This window comes from Eucalyptus grandis, chromosome 7 (genome assembly GCF_016545825.1).
Source record: "Eucalyptus grandis isolate ANBG69807.140 chromosome 7, ASM1654582v1, whole genome shotgun sequence".
In the NCBI taxonomy this organism is placed as follows: Eukaryota; Viridiplantae; Streptophyta; class Magnoliopsida; order Myrtales; family Myrtaceae; genus Eucalyptus; species Eucalyptus grandis.
The window spans coordinates 53,342,976-53,356,490 of NC_052618.1; positions in this window are offsets into that span (position 1 = coordinate 53,342,976).

The following is a 13,515-nucleotide window of genomic DNA, read 5'->3' on the forward strand; positions in this document are numbered from 1 at the left end:
AATATGCTAATGCAACTTAATACATGTTTCTCTTTCATGTCCCGCAAAGAGTGCTTGACCACTTGATTTTGTCCTATGGGAAAAAGGAGAACTCCCTGGTTTCCTAGTCAATCCCAATACAGTTATGTACGTGGTGAGGAGTGACTTGTTTCATTTTAGAGTTGTACATGACTATAAGTTAGACAGTTCAGGAGATGAATGGATACGCTTTGACTTTTCTCTCAGAACATATGAGATAAATTTGCACATTTTAGTACTTTTACTTGAGGATAACGCAACATGTGATTTATATATGTGTGAAACTTTTCGTGACACCATTGTTAATTGCTCTAGAAATTTGAACTATTATATGAAGGTATGATTTGATATTTGAATATTCTAAGACCCCCTCACACGTATGCTGATTTTTGGCCCAAGACTAAGCGTGGAAATATAGAATAAAAGAGATAAATAGAAATTTAGAAATATTTGAACTTGGAAACTTCAGCTTTAATAATATGTGAAATTTTGTGAAATTGCTACCAACTGTTGTAGAAATTTAAATCGTTAGGAAAAAAAAAATCAGTATTTTGTAATAGCTTCAGAAAACACGTGGGAGAGGGAAATTCCATTAAACATAACATGTGAAGGGTACTTAATATTTTACTAACGGAGGTCGTGAGGAGTGGGGTGTGTTTGTTTCATGGAAAACGTAATGTTTTTGGAAAATATTTTCCGGGAAACCATTTTCCAGGAAAACGGTTAGTTTTCATTTGTTTGGTGATACGTGACTGAAAATATTTTCTGGTGTTTGGATTGCATTTCAAAAATGATTGAAAGTGTAGAAGATGCTAACAAAGAGGAAGAGGAGGGAGCAAAGCCAACAGGAGCGTAAGAGGGGCTAGGGTTGGAAGAGGCAGCGGTGATGAAAGGGAGAAGGCAAAGGAGAAGGAGAGAGGGGAGGAGGAGTTAGGGTTTACGTTCACAGACAAAGAAAGAAAAGAGAAAACAAGAAAAGAAAAAAAGAAAGAAAAGAAAAAATATAATAGTAACAAATTCAAAATTTTCAATTATAAATTATTTTTAACAATAAATTTTTCATTAAGTAAGGATCTTAAAACATTTTGGAAAACGTTTTCGGTTCTTTTAAAGAGGAAATCGTTTTCCTGAATTTAAGTTTTGGAAGGAAAACATTTTCCGTTGACTCATTTTCCTAAACAAAACAAACGCTGGAAAATGAGGAAAACGTTTTTCCGAAAATGATTTTTTGCAAAACAAACACACCCTAAATTTTTTTTTCCCAAAACACACCTTAAATTTGCACACTGGATTTCTTTGTCCTGAATTATCGTTCTCAACAACACCTCAGGTATCAACAGTTGCAAACGTGATCATCATGGCCATGGCAAAGCACGGGATTGCCGCGAGCCCTGACATCAATGACGATGTCTGACATGTTCAATTATTCCGCGACAATTTCACAGTTTCTGCCTTGATGAACAACAAAGAAGATAAGATTCAAACTACTGACATGGAGTATTTCAGCTCAATAGACAGCTTCTCCACTTACATATACAAGGACGTCGCAGAGAAAGTGGATTAAGCAAAGAAATTGACCCTAATTCAAACCCGAAGCAACGTTCCAGGCTTGAAGCAAGATGCAACAGAATGGCACAAATTCTAATTCACTTGGCTAAGCTGTATGAGCCTACATGTTCTACCATGCAAGGTGATGATCACTAAGTATATTAATTATACACATATATATGTATGTATATGTACACATATATACGGGTGAGTACAATATAATTTACACATAACAAACAAAAAGGAAAATCCGGTGCACTGGATATTGCAAAAAAAAAAAAATTAATTGGTTAGTCTTTTTTTGCGTGTTTGAGAAATTTATCAGTAACATCAAATTCAAAAAATGCAGAGAGCATTTTTTTTTTTCGTGTGATATTGGTAACTGATTAGGACTTACGTGTAAAGATTGTATATGGACAGGTTTGACAGCGGGAATACGCTAAAGTTGATGGAATAAATGTCAACGGAAGAGGGTAATAAATTTCCATTGGATTTGAGGAGCATAAATTGGGAGGGCTACTTTGCAAATGCCCATATTCCAGGTCTAATGAGGCGAGTCATCAAAAAGGCATCCTCCTCTTGACAAAATTTTAATAATCACAAATAACGTCAACAGTAATTCTTGCTGTACAATAATGTTGATGTATTACAGGGCTGGTAATCCGGATTCAAGCATCAATTCGGACTTTATGACCTTGTTAATGCTAAGTAGCATTTTGTTGTTGAACATGTAAAATAGATTATGCATTTAATAATCGCATCAATTTGTGTCACTTTAGAACTTGTCCATTAATATCAATTTTTGTAATTATGTCAGTTCAAAATTCGTTACTTTATGTACTGTGGAAGTGTGTAAGCCCCATTTTCTCTCAATTGGAAAATAAGAGTAAAGATGTAATGATAATATGCCTTGTCGTTATACTTTTGTGTAACATTTGTGTTATACTAGCTGAGTTGTTTTTGTCCCAAAGATTGGTATACCCACAACTCCCAACCTTGCAAATTTGAACTTCACATAATAATAGTATGCCTTATTGTTATACTTTTGTGTGACTTTTGTGTTACACTGGCTAAGTTGTTTGTGTCCCCAAGATTGGTATGCCCACAACTCCCCAACCTTGCATATTTGAACTAGATTGGCCCAAAGACCATGCAATACTAGCTCCCATTGCAGCTTTTTCAGAGGTGAATCACTAAAGGAAAAGCTAATGGATTTCTAAGCATAGAGACTTAGTGCAAACTCTTCCAAACACGTACCAATAGCAATTTTTGGATCAATTTAAACATGCAAATTAGTATATTCAGAAGTCACCTCAAGCAGTTATTAGTAGACCAATTAAACACCTAAGTAAAGTATGAGAGAGCACTTTACTTCTACGAATCAGAGATATCATGGATTATAGGACTTAATTATACTAGATTAATCTAAGGCTCTTTCAATATATTTTCTCATTATTTTCAAAAAATTTTGCAAGCAGTCTTGGTTAATTTTAATCTTAAGTCACTAATATGCAATTGGTGATTTATGAGGGTACGAAATAAAAAATGTAATACTCAATAAATTAAAGCAATAAATAAGTAAATTGACAGAAATAAAACTAAACTCAATGCAATTAAGCAAAACATAACTTCACTATGATCAATTGCCCAACATCTACAAGATGTTAATTAAAAGGGTTAGTACCACAAAAAAAAAAAAAAAAAAAATCCAAACCAATACACTTATGCCAAATTTTTCCCAAATTAATTTTTTTATCATAAAAAACCTCAAACTATTATATATGATATAAATTTATCCTAAATAAACTTTTTACCACTAAAAACCCCAAAATAGTAAATTCATGATAAATTTACTATTTGTTACTTTCCGTTAAACTGGATAAATATCATGAAAAACCACAAAATACATATACTCATGACAAATAGTGTAAAACCTCAAATTGCTACACTCATTAACTACCATGTATTATCTAACTCAGCAATTTGACGATGAAATTTAACATACTCTAATGAAGAGTAAATTTGTCATGGGCATACCAATTTGGGTTTTTCATTTGGGGTAAATTTATTAAAGATATACCATTTGAGGTTTTTTCTTGGTATTAACCCTAATTAAAAATGTATGCATGGCCTAAACATAATTTCTAAATGCAATATTAATTTTTTGAGTTTTTTCTTTTATTTAAGAATAAAACTTATTAAATTCCTAAGACCATATGAACTCTCTAGTCTAACATGCATTGATGAACTAACGTGAAATCTAAGTGACAAGTATGCACTAACGTAAAATCTAAGTGATAAGTATGCTATGTTATAATTTAAATGCAATGCAACATATATGCAATTTTATTGACTTGAAATAGGATCAATCATGAATTAACCCTATTATATAACTGTGTGGGAGATTTTTTTGTGTTTCTCTTTAATAAGTTTAAGACCAAATTCTTGATGACTTTTATTAAAAAGGATAATGACTTAACAATGTAACGTTGATTATTTTTATTTTTATTTTTTTTTTTTTGTGAAAGGTAATAAAATATAGAGCAAAGACCAACTGTACAAAAGATCACGGCATCAAAACTTACACTCAATCCAACAGATCATAATGAGTGGAAGGATGCCAGGATGTAAAAGCCACAGCCGTGGCAACCAAAAACAAACACCAAGGAAAGCACGGCATGAACAACTAGCGCACAAATACAAAAAACCCTTAGGAAGGGAGAACACAACCATGGCAAACATCAAAAGCCATTGCTCCAAATGCCATAGTCAACTCGCACCAGCTAAAAGGAAGGCAGCTAACTATCCCCAGAGAAGATGACCGAATCAATGCATCTAGCTTTGCTGTAACCTTCTATTCCTGAAGTTATCTTCAACGTTCCTAAAAGTGATCGTGTTATCTCTGACCACTTTAAAGAGATGGTTCTTCATAGCTGGGACAGCAAGAGGTTGTTATCTGAAAAGAATGCTATTCCTATTTTTCAAATAATGTGGCACAACACATCAAAGGAAAAACGAGCTATGCACTTATAAAATTCATTTCCCATCAACAAAGTGGTGGCCCAATGGAGATTATCCTCCCAAGACCTGTTGCGCCAAGGCAGATTGCATCTAGCCGCTCAAAAGAAAACAACCCCGGCTATGACACGACACCCAAAAAACATATGGTCAATAGAATCGGGCACATCATTACAGAAGACACAAGCACCACTGTCTATCCTACCATGAGACAATAAAAGTGCATGGGTGAGAAGCCTGCGCTTGGCCATAAGCCAAGGGTTAACTTGATACCAAGGAGTAATTGCATTGTTCCAAACGAACTCATGCCAATGGACTCGAGTCCCCTTCCACCTTAAGGTCTCCCACACCATCACAACAGTGAACCAACTTAACGAACTCTCCCTCTAGCAAATGTGATCCGAATTCTGAGAGAGGCTCGAGAGGGGGTGATCTCGCCACTCAAGCACCAACTTGAGAGGTTGTCCAACTTTAGAGAAAAGATCAGCCACCATTGCCTCTCTAGAGAGCCTAGAACTATAGATGACCGAATCCGAAAAGATTAAGTTCAAGGGGCCCTTAGGGTGTCAATTATCAAACCACAAAGAGGCAGAGAGGCCGTCCCTAATCCTCCAAAAGAAGGCATTTCAAACCTTGCTTTTGAAGGATAGGATTTTCTTCCAAGCCTAGGATCAGTAAGTGGGCTTTTTAGCAATCCTAAAATTCCTTAATTTTAAAAACGTTGAATGAATCCACTTGCACCACTGTAGGGAATTACTGATTCCCTGAAACTGGATTCGACACTAAATCGAACCCCTAAAACGAATGCAGAAGACGAGCCCAAAAACAAACATGTATCACCGATCAAAGACACACCACGAAATCGAGCGTACCTTATTGTCCACAGATTAAACACCAATGCTGAAGATCGACGAAGAAATTCTGATCCCGTTCTACCGAGGTGCGTACTGCTGCCATTAGAGGGAAGAAACAGAGCGTATTCTTCTTTTCTGTTTTCTTCTTTTTGAGGGAGAGAGAGAGACTGACGTATGTTGAAAAGGTGCATTCATCTCTTTTCTTTTCTCTCTTAAATACGTCTCCTCCAAGAGACGTAACTCTTCAACGTAATACGTTCTCCCAAAAGTCATAACCCCTCGTATCTAAACAACGCAACCTTTCACATTGCAGCCGTTCCTCCATGGGCCCTTATCTTGCTGGCCGAGCTTTTAGGCCCAACATGGGCGGGCGGGCCCACTTAGGCCCATCAACATATAAATAAAACCATCAACCACAAAGCCTCCTTGTCTGAAAATAGGAGCTAGATATGCTTAAGCATAGCGGCCTTGTTGCAATCCCGAAGTCTTTGGATGCCAATGCCTCATTCCTCTTTTGGAAGGCACACATCTTCCTAGGCAACCTTAGCACCCCCTCTACCTAGTTCCGGGCCTTTCCATAGGAATTGCCTAAGGAATTTCTCAATCCGGTCCAACACAACTTTAGGTATAATAAAAACACTCGCCCAATAGTTATTTGATTTTTTTTTTTTTAATGAAAACTACAAACTATCTCCGTATGAATTTTTAAAATCGACATGCATGACTCTAGAAATGAAAGCTCTAACCCATGGATGCACCTACATTCTAAACATGCAAATTACATATAATATACGATGACCAATAAACTTTAATAAACATTGAAATATATGTCTTATTTAGGGTTTATTAATATAATTCAATGACATGCTATTTCAAGGCAATTTAAGTTAAATTAATCAATCCAACATAACAAATTATGTATTATTATTATTATTATAAATGTGTGAGTTGTGTTAGAGAATTTCATCATGTATAGTGTAGAATAGTTAATATATCCTTATTGGTCCATAAATTATTGACTTAAGTTTTTGAGCAAAGGCGAGTCCAACTAGACATGTTAAGAGGCTTGAACTTAACATTGATTGAAACTTAGATTTCAGAGCCTTGAACAATTGGTGGATGGGTATTTCTAGTCAATTGTTCTCAAAACGTCTATGAAATTAAAGTGAGCAATGATAAATTGAATGTGGGATCACATTATTGATCAGTATAATAATATATGTCACCAAGATAAAACCGAACTTTGCAAATCGCTTCTTTCATCATCATGCCAATATAGGTATTGGTAGATGCTATCGGCAGCACAACGATAGCCACCATTGCGAAGCACACTGCGAACCAGGCCGCAGTGCGTCCCTAGTCGCATCATCAACGGTCAACCTGGACACAACATATGGCACGCTCAAACAATCCCGCGACCATTTTCGCGGCTTCTCCGTCGATGGACAACAAGCGAGAGGAGATTCGAATTAGCGACACCGACTGTTTCAGCTCAGTGGACAGCTTCTCGTCTTACGTACAGAGGGACATCGCAGAGAACAGTGGTTCCAGCAGAGAAATCAGCAACAACAGAAACCCCCTCAGCAATGGGGTTCATGTAATCTTCAAGTACGTACATCTTTGCTAGTCAGCAAGTCCTCTGCCATTCTCCATTTTGGCAATTATAAGACTCTAAAGAGGTTCAACAATGTCTGCAGATAAGTGAGCTGAGCTTAGGCCCTCTCCCACTCGACCAGCCTTATAAAATGTGAGCAAGCTTGGCCCAAATGTGACCCATTCTTAGTCCCCAGAAGAATTGGAGAAAATGTTCACCAGTAGAACCCACCTCTAGTCGGGAGGATGGGCCGGGCAGGGCCGGGTTTCCGGGTCAACCATAACTTTGTCGCTCCAACTCGCCAATTCTCTCAAAAAGGAGCATCCGTTATGGGCCTACACGGAGCGGAGCGACGGCAACACGGTGAGCAAACTCGGCCCTTTACACTTGTTCTTGGACAGGCCAAGACTTCGCCAAGCCCATGAATGAGGTACATGCACAATTTGATAAATTCTCCTCTTTCGCATTTGACGAAGGCTGAAATAAAATGGCCGTAGGTTCTCCCATCTTTCGGCAATTCGATTGAGTATCAACTCATCTATGTAAATCAGATGCACATTAGTCTCTTCATATTCTTCTTGATTCACGCACATCAATTTATAGTCTCACACTTACTTATCAAGAAGCCATCGATTTTCAAATCCAATAGTACCTAATCGATTCATAATTCATGTACATCATATGAATGATAGGATGAATTGTTCAAGTAAATGAACAAACAAAGGACCTGATGAAAAGGAAAACTTTGTGATCCTCCTGCCATATCAAAAGAACAGATCTCCCAGTCGTTTGCATCGTGCGAAACTTATCCACCGACCACATTAATCACGTGCTTTAGCAGCTGAGAAGAGTCCTTTTCTTAGTTCCATCTGATGAGGAAGGGCTAGCGAACAGAAGAATTCCCATTCTTGAGGAGACCATCTGAAGCGCAGCAGCGAAGTTCCCAGTTTTACTTCATCTTCTTGCACTGTCGACGGTCCTGATCGCGGAGGACCACGGGACTGCGATGGAGCTACGACGCACCTGAACACTCGCAAAAGTCAAAAGACCCGAGGAAACAAAATCTCCACCGACGGAGGGGAGGCTGCGACTGCATGGGGATTCTGGACCAATGACTTTCCGTAGCCGGTAAACCAAAGCCCGCGTCACCTCGTGCTCCCGGTAAAACCGTCGGCAAACCGTACCGGTGTCGGCACCGACAGTGCCCCCGCCCCCCCCGATCCATTCCCCATCAAAAATCTCATTCATCGGCTTTTTCTCGTTTAGCCCGTACATTTAGTGTTTCCTTTTTCCGTTGTCTTCATTTGGCCTTTGGATGTGACGCTACAGCCACTCCTAAAAGTACACAGAAAAATTTGAGTACGTTATCTACGAGGGTTAGTCGAGCCGACAGTTAAGAATATCGGCGTTAAAAATTGGAATACCGATATCGGACCTCGAGCGTACATACATGAAGGTGCTTAAATATAACGGGATGGGTCGCAAAATCTTAGAATAAGGAAATAATGCCAGTGCTAATCATGTCTTCCTTACACGACTGATATATGATGTAAAACTGACTTGTGAACGTTTGTCGTACTTTCACTAATGCAACCAAAAGCCATCCCCAAAATAGTTTTACACTAAATCAAACCAAAATTTAGATCCATAATCCATACATACACAATGCAAATTCATTGATTATGCTTTTTCTTTTCTTTGACTAATCTTGTTTTCTCGCTATTATGATTTTTGCTGTTAATTTTTTTCCAATGCAAATTTATTGCTTCTTGATGCAAATATATATGTTTTTGAGTCCTTTATTTCTAGATTTGTGAGGGTTTTGTGTGTGATGTGACATATATTTTCGACAAGACAAAATTAATCTGTTTTTTTTTTTTTTTGGTAAGTGACAAAATTAATCTGTTGAAATGGCATAACACCAAAAGGTGGATCTATTTATAATCATAACAATATTTTGGATGCGAAATTAAAGATGATTGCATTGTATTATTTACATATGAAAACAAATGAAACTTTCTGAGTATCCATGTGCAAAGCGTAGGCAAGTCAAGTAGCGAATCCGATAGCGCCGTTATCATTCCTTCACTTCTTCGAGCACTTTCTCAATGAATCGGCTTATTTATACTTGTATTTGAGGATGTCCTAACCTTTAGTTAGTGACATGTTTAGTTAGCCCGATGTATTAGAAAGTATGTTATGCAACAGTTACGTTAGATTATGGAGTAGATAAATTTCGAATTTGAAAGCGGATTTTCTCGTGACCTTAGATTATGGAGAGTGTTTGATTCTGTGATGGAGGGAGGAGGGATCGGACTCATTGAATGATCTCGCTTGTTGGGGGAAACAAAGGGACCCGACAACGACCTTTAAGGGCAATTTGGAGCGTTCGACGTAACAATCTAAGATGGCTTTTTCACAAACAAATCATAGAAATGTCACCGACAGCTTGTTAACTATAACTTGCACCTCAAAATTATTAAATGAAATAGAAATTAGTATGCAACAAAATGTTAGAGAGAAGCGGTAAGCACATTTGGAAATTTATCAAAACATAACATATAAAATCCCACCCATGACGTGGAATGTCTTAGTTTGATAAAATATAAATTGGTACGCCACTTGCCAACTCTTTGCTAGCCAAGTTTGGCCTTGTCGGCCATTGCTGATCATCCTCGCACAAAGAAGATGAACAGTAACAAGGAGGGGCAAATCAAAAAATTAAAGGAATTTGTAAGAGTAATTTTGAAAGAAAAAAAAATATTTTAATTCAAAAGATTGAGTGATAGTGATAAGTTTTGAGCTTTCGGCATTCCCAAGGTCAACATTTGGTCAAAAGTTGATTCAAAATGCTTACCAAACATCCTAATATTTTCTCGAGAGACCTTAAAGACTAAAAGCCCCTTAGAAAAGTTGAACTAAACGCATTCATCAATTTTTTTAATTTTACCAATTTATCCTAAATTTATCGTGCAATAGCTAATTATGTTTTAAATCTTTTAACTGTACCAATTTATTATGATTTGTTGATTTAGTGCTAAAATTTTTAAGAAATTGCCAATATAATCATTCTAGTAAATTTTAGTCGAATATTACTGACGTTAACAATTTTTTAATTTTCTTAATTTATAAGTTTTTTATTTTTTGTCTTTTTTTTCTTCATTGTGCTGGTAGGGCCGCTAGCCACTGGCCAAGTGGCATTCAACCCTTAGGTGAGGGTCATGAAGCCCTTGTCAGCTGCGATGCCCTTGTCTCACTAAATCTAGTGGGGGCTCACAAGCCATTGTCGTGGCCGGTTATGGTGAGCGATGCCCTCACTAGCCACAACTAAGGATTCATAACCCTTAGTCAGTGGTCGACAACCCCATTGACGCATTGAAAAAAGAAGAAGAAAATAACAAATATTTTTAAAAAATTAAAAAAATTTCTATGTTAATGTCGACCACACTATATAAGACGATCAACGCTTATTAGATTATGACATCGATAGTTTGTGATAAAAAATAATTTAAAAGACTATATTGACATTTCATTAAAAGATTTAAGATTAACTTGGCTAAGTCTTAAAATGTTTAGAATTAAATTTGTGAATTAACGAATTGTTGAAAGATTCTAAATTGATATAATTGAAAATTTTCAACCGACGTATGATTAATTTATGATTTTTTAGATAATTTTCTTTTACATTATCACATGACAAGTGCAATAATTGTAGCTGTTCTGATGCACTGGGCGAACAATAATTCTCATGTGGACTCGCAATTTTGCAGGACTAGAATTCTGGGACTACACTCCAAAAATATCTTTAAGTGAAAAAAAAAAAAAAAAAAAACACGTAGGGCCCAAACCAGTCTTTGAGATCACATTTTGTCGCGTCCAAACTCGTACGGGCAGTCCATTCCTGGGGACGCCACTGCTTCTCCCCGATCCCACCACCGCATGAAGGATCTCACAGTTCCTTCATCACCTCACCACCAGAAAAAGAAAATGAAATTAAAAAAAATAAAATCATTTAGAGGTGTTATGGCCGATGCATATATCCAATAAAAATTATAAAAAATTATCCGAAAAATCTTAAACCTATTATAGTTTTATTAATTCAATTATATATCTTTTAATTATAATAATTAAGTCTTAAAACTGTTGACATTTTGTTAAATAAGTTCATTTAGCCAATTTTAGTGAGAATCACTAATATAAATGCCAACTGTCATTTGTAATTATTTTTTTTTTCTTTGTTTTTTATAGCTTTGGTCAACGAGATTGCCAACACCCTCGCGATGCCCTTACTTGGATCTCGGCACGGCCGTGACGACTTTGCCTAGCCCAACTGAGAAGTCGTCAACCTCACTAGCAAGAGCTATAAAAAAAATTAATAAAATGTTCAAATGTCATTCGAATATTATTAAAAACTGTTCACATTTAAGCTAGCCATGTTGTGTAAGATAGATGGCGTCTATGATAACCAGACAGACTCAATTGATGAAATGTAAAAATATTAAAAATTCAATTGGCACAATTAAAAACTTTATAATTGAATTGGTAAAAACATAATATGTTTGAGATTTAATGTACAATTTTCCCATAATCTAGACCATCAAAAACCATATTGACCATCCATATTGAATTATATAAAGTACAATACGTCACGATCATCTGATGATACCTTCTCATAGTATTAGATTAACAAAATTGCGACATATCTATGCTTTCACGGTAATACATATATTAATTTGACATTTATGAAAGAGAGATTTTCGTGCATTACCAAATTCAGTATGAACAAACCAATGGATACTTTGAGACGTGGTTGTATCTTGCAACTACAAAATAGGAATTATTTTATGATGCGTAGGTGGAGATAAGGTGATTTATGAAATTAACTTAAACTCAAACGCGGACCCACCTTAGCAATTTATTTATTTTTGACCAAGTGTGACGATACTCAACGTTCGAGTGCTAACCAACTAAGGCTTTTCTCTAATGCCGCCGGGGGACACGTTTGGTCGCGCTCTCTTATCAGCTTTTTTTTTTTTTTTTTTTTTTTGGTTCGGTCGGCTTAACAACCTCTTGTAATTGACAATTTCTGAATAAAAGAAAGAGGGAACGGGTCACGTGCAGGCGGGTCCCACGGTTGGATCGGATGCAGCTGCAGCATTAAAATAAATTAAAGAGGGATAAAAAAGAAAAGCGGGGGGGTGGGGAGGTCTCCAGCTGGCGATGAGCATGTGATAGCCTGTGGCGGGGTCCACAGTAGTATCTGTTTGCCACGTTGATCAACGTGTGGACCAACTCACCGAACGTGCGATGGCGGGCGGGGGCGGGTCCCACGACACGAGACGAGAGGTAACATGGGGCGCTTTTCCCCCTCACTTGCTCGCACGCACGTCGCATGTGGGAGAGCGCTCCTCCCCCAGTCCGGTTTCGTCATGTCTCTTTGCTAATTAATTCGATTCCCCTTCCTCTCTTTTTTTTCCCTTGCTTTTTGGCTATAATTTTCTTTGCCAATTAATGGAACGAACACGTTCAATTTCCATATCAGTCGTGATTTGGAGGGAGGCTGCGGACTTCCCAGCTTACTCGCCAATCGGGTTTGAAATCGCAGTACAATGAATGGCAAACCGCCCAACTCAATAGTCAAGTGATTGTCTCTCTTAACAATTACTTCAAAGACATTTATCATGTTTTAGGTTGTTAAAATATTAACTCATAGGCAACCCATTAATTTCATTTTCTTTTTAAAGAAGAACTTATATCCGATGACTACTTCAAACTATGTTTCTTAATTGAGAAAACACGCCATACATATTACGTGTTTGTCTTCGTAAAATTTTTCATCAAAAGTATCGAAACTTTTAGAATTGAATTTCATTTTGATTTTTCAATAAGAAAGGGCGTTTGAACGTTGGTTTGAACCCATACTTACGAATATGCTCTTACTTCTCAATATGTCAAGAATGGGCAAGAATTTACTTATGGGAAGTGGTCATGGACACGGAGGTTATTCCCATTAGGACGTGCTGGGATCCAAAAATGGGATTTACTGCATCCACATGCACATTTAGTTGCATCCTTTGTGTATTTTCCACGAAATAAATTAAGCTTTAATGAGCATATTAACCATGAGGATTGGGGGAAAATTAAGGGTGCAAGAAATAAGTTAAGATTTCATTCAAGATTACCGATTTAAATTGCATTAGCCGGAGAGAGTTCAAAATCCAAAATAATTTTTCCTTCGTGGAAAATGCATACTATGGACTTACAAAATTTCCACAAGATGAATATTCGGAGCTTTGACCGGATGGAAAATTATTTGCTGGAATTTGATTTCTAGGAAATCTAAGTCAAATGAAGCGACTCAAACCAGCACATGAACTCCTAGAATTGTCCTGGCGGAAGAAATTGTCATGTGATTGTCGGTCCAACGTGAGTCACTGTCCTCGTGATAAAGGGGACTTGTTTATTTATTAATGGTAAGATCGC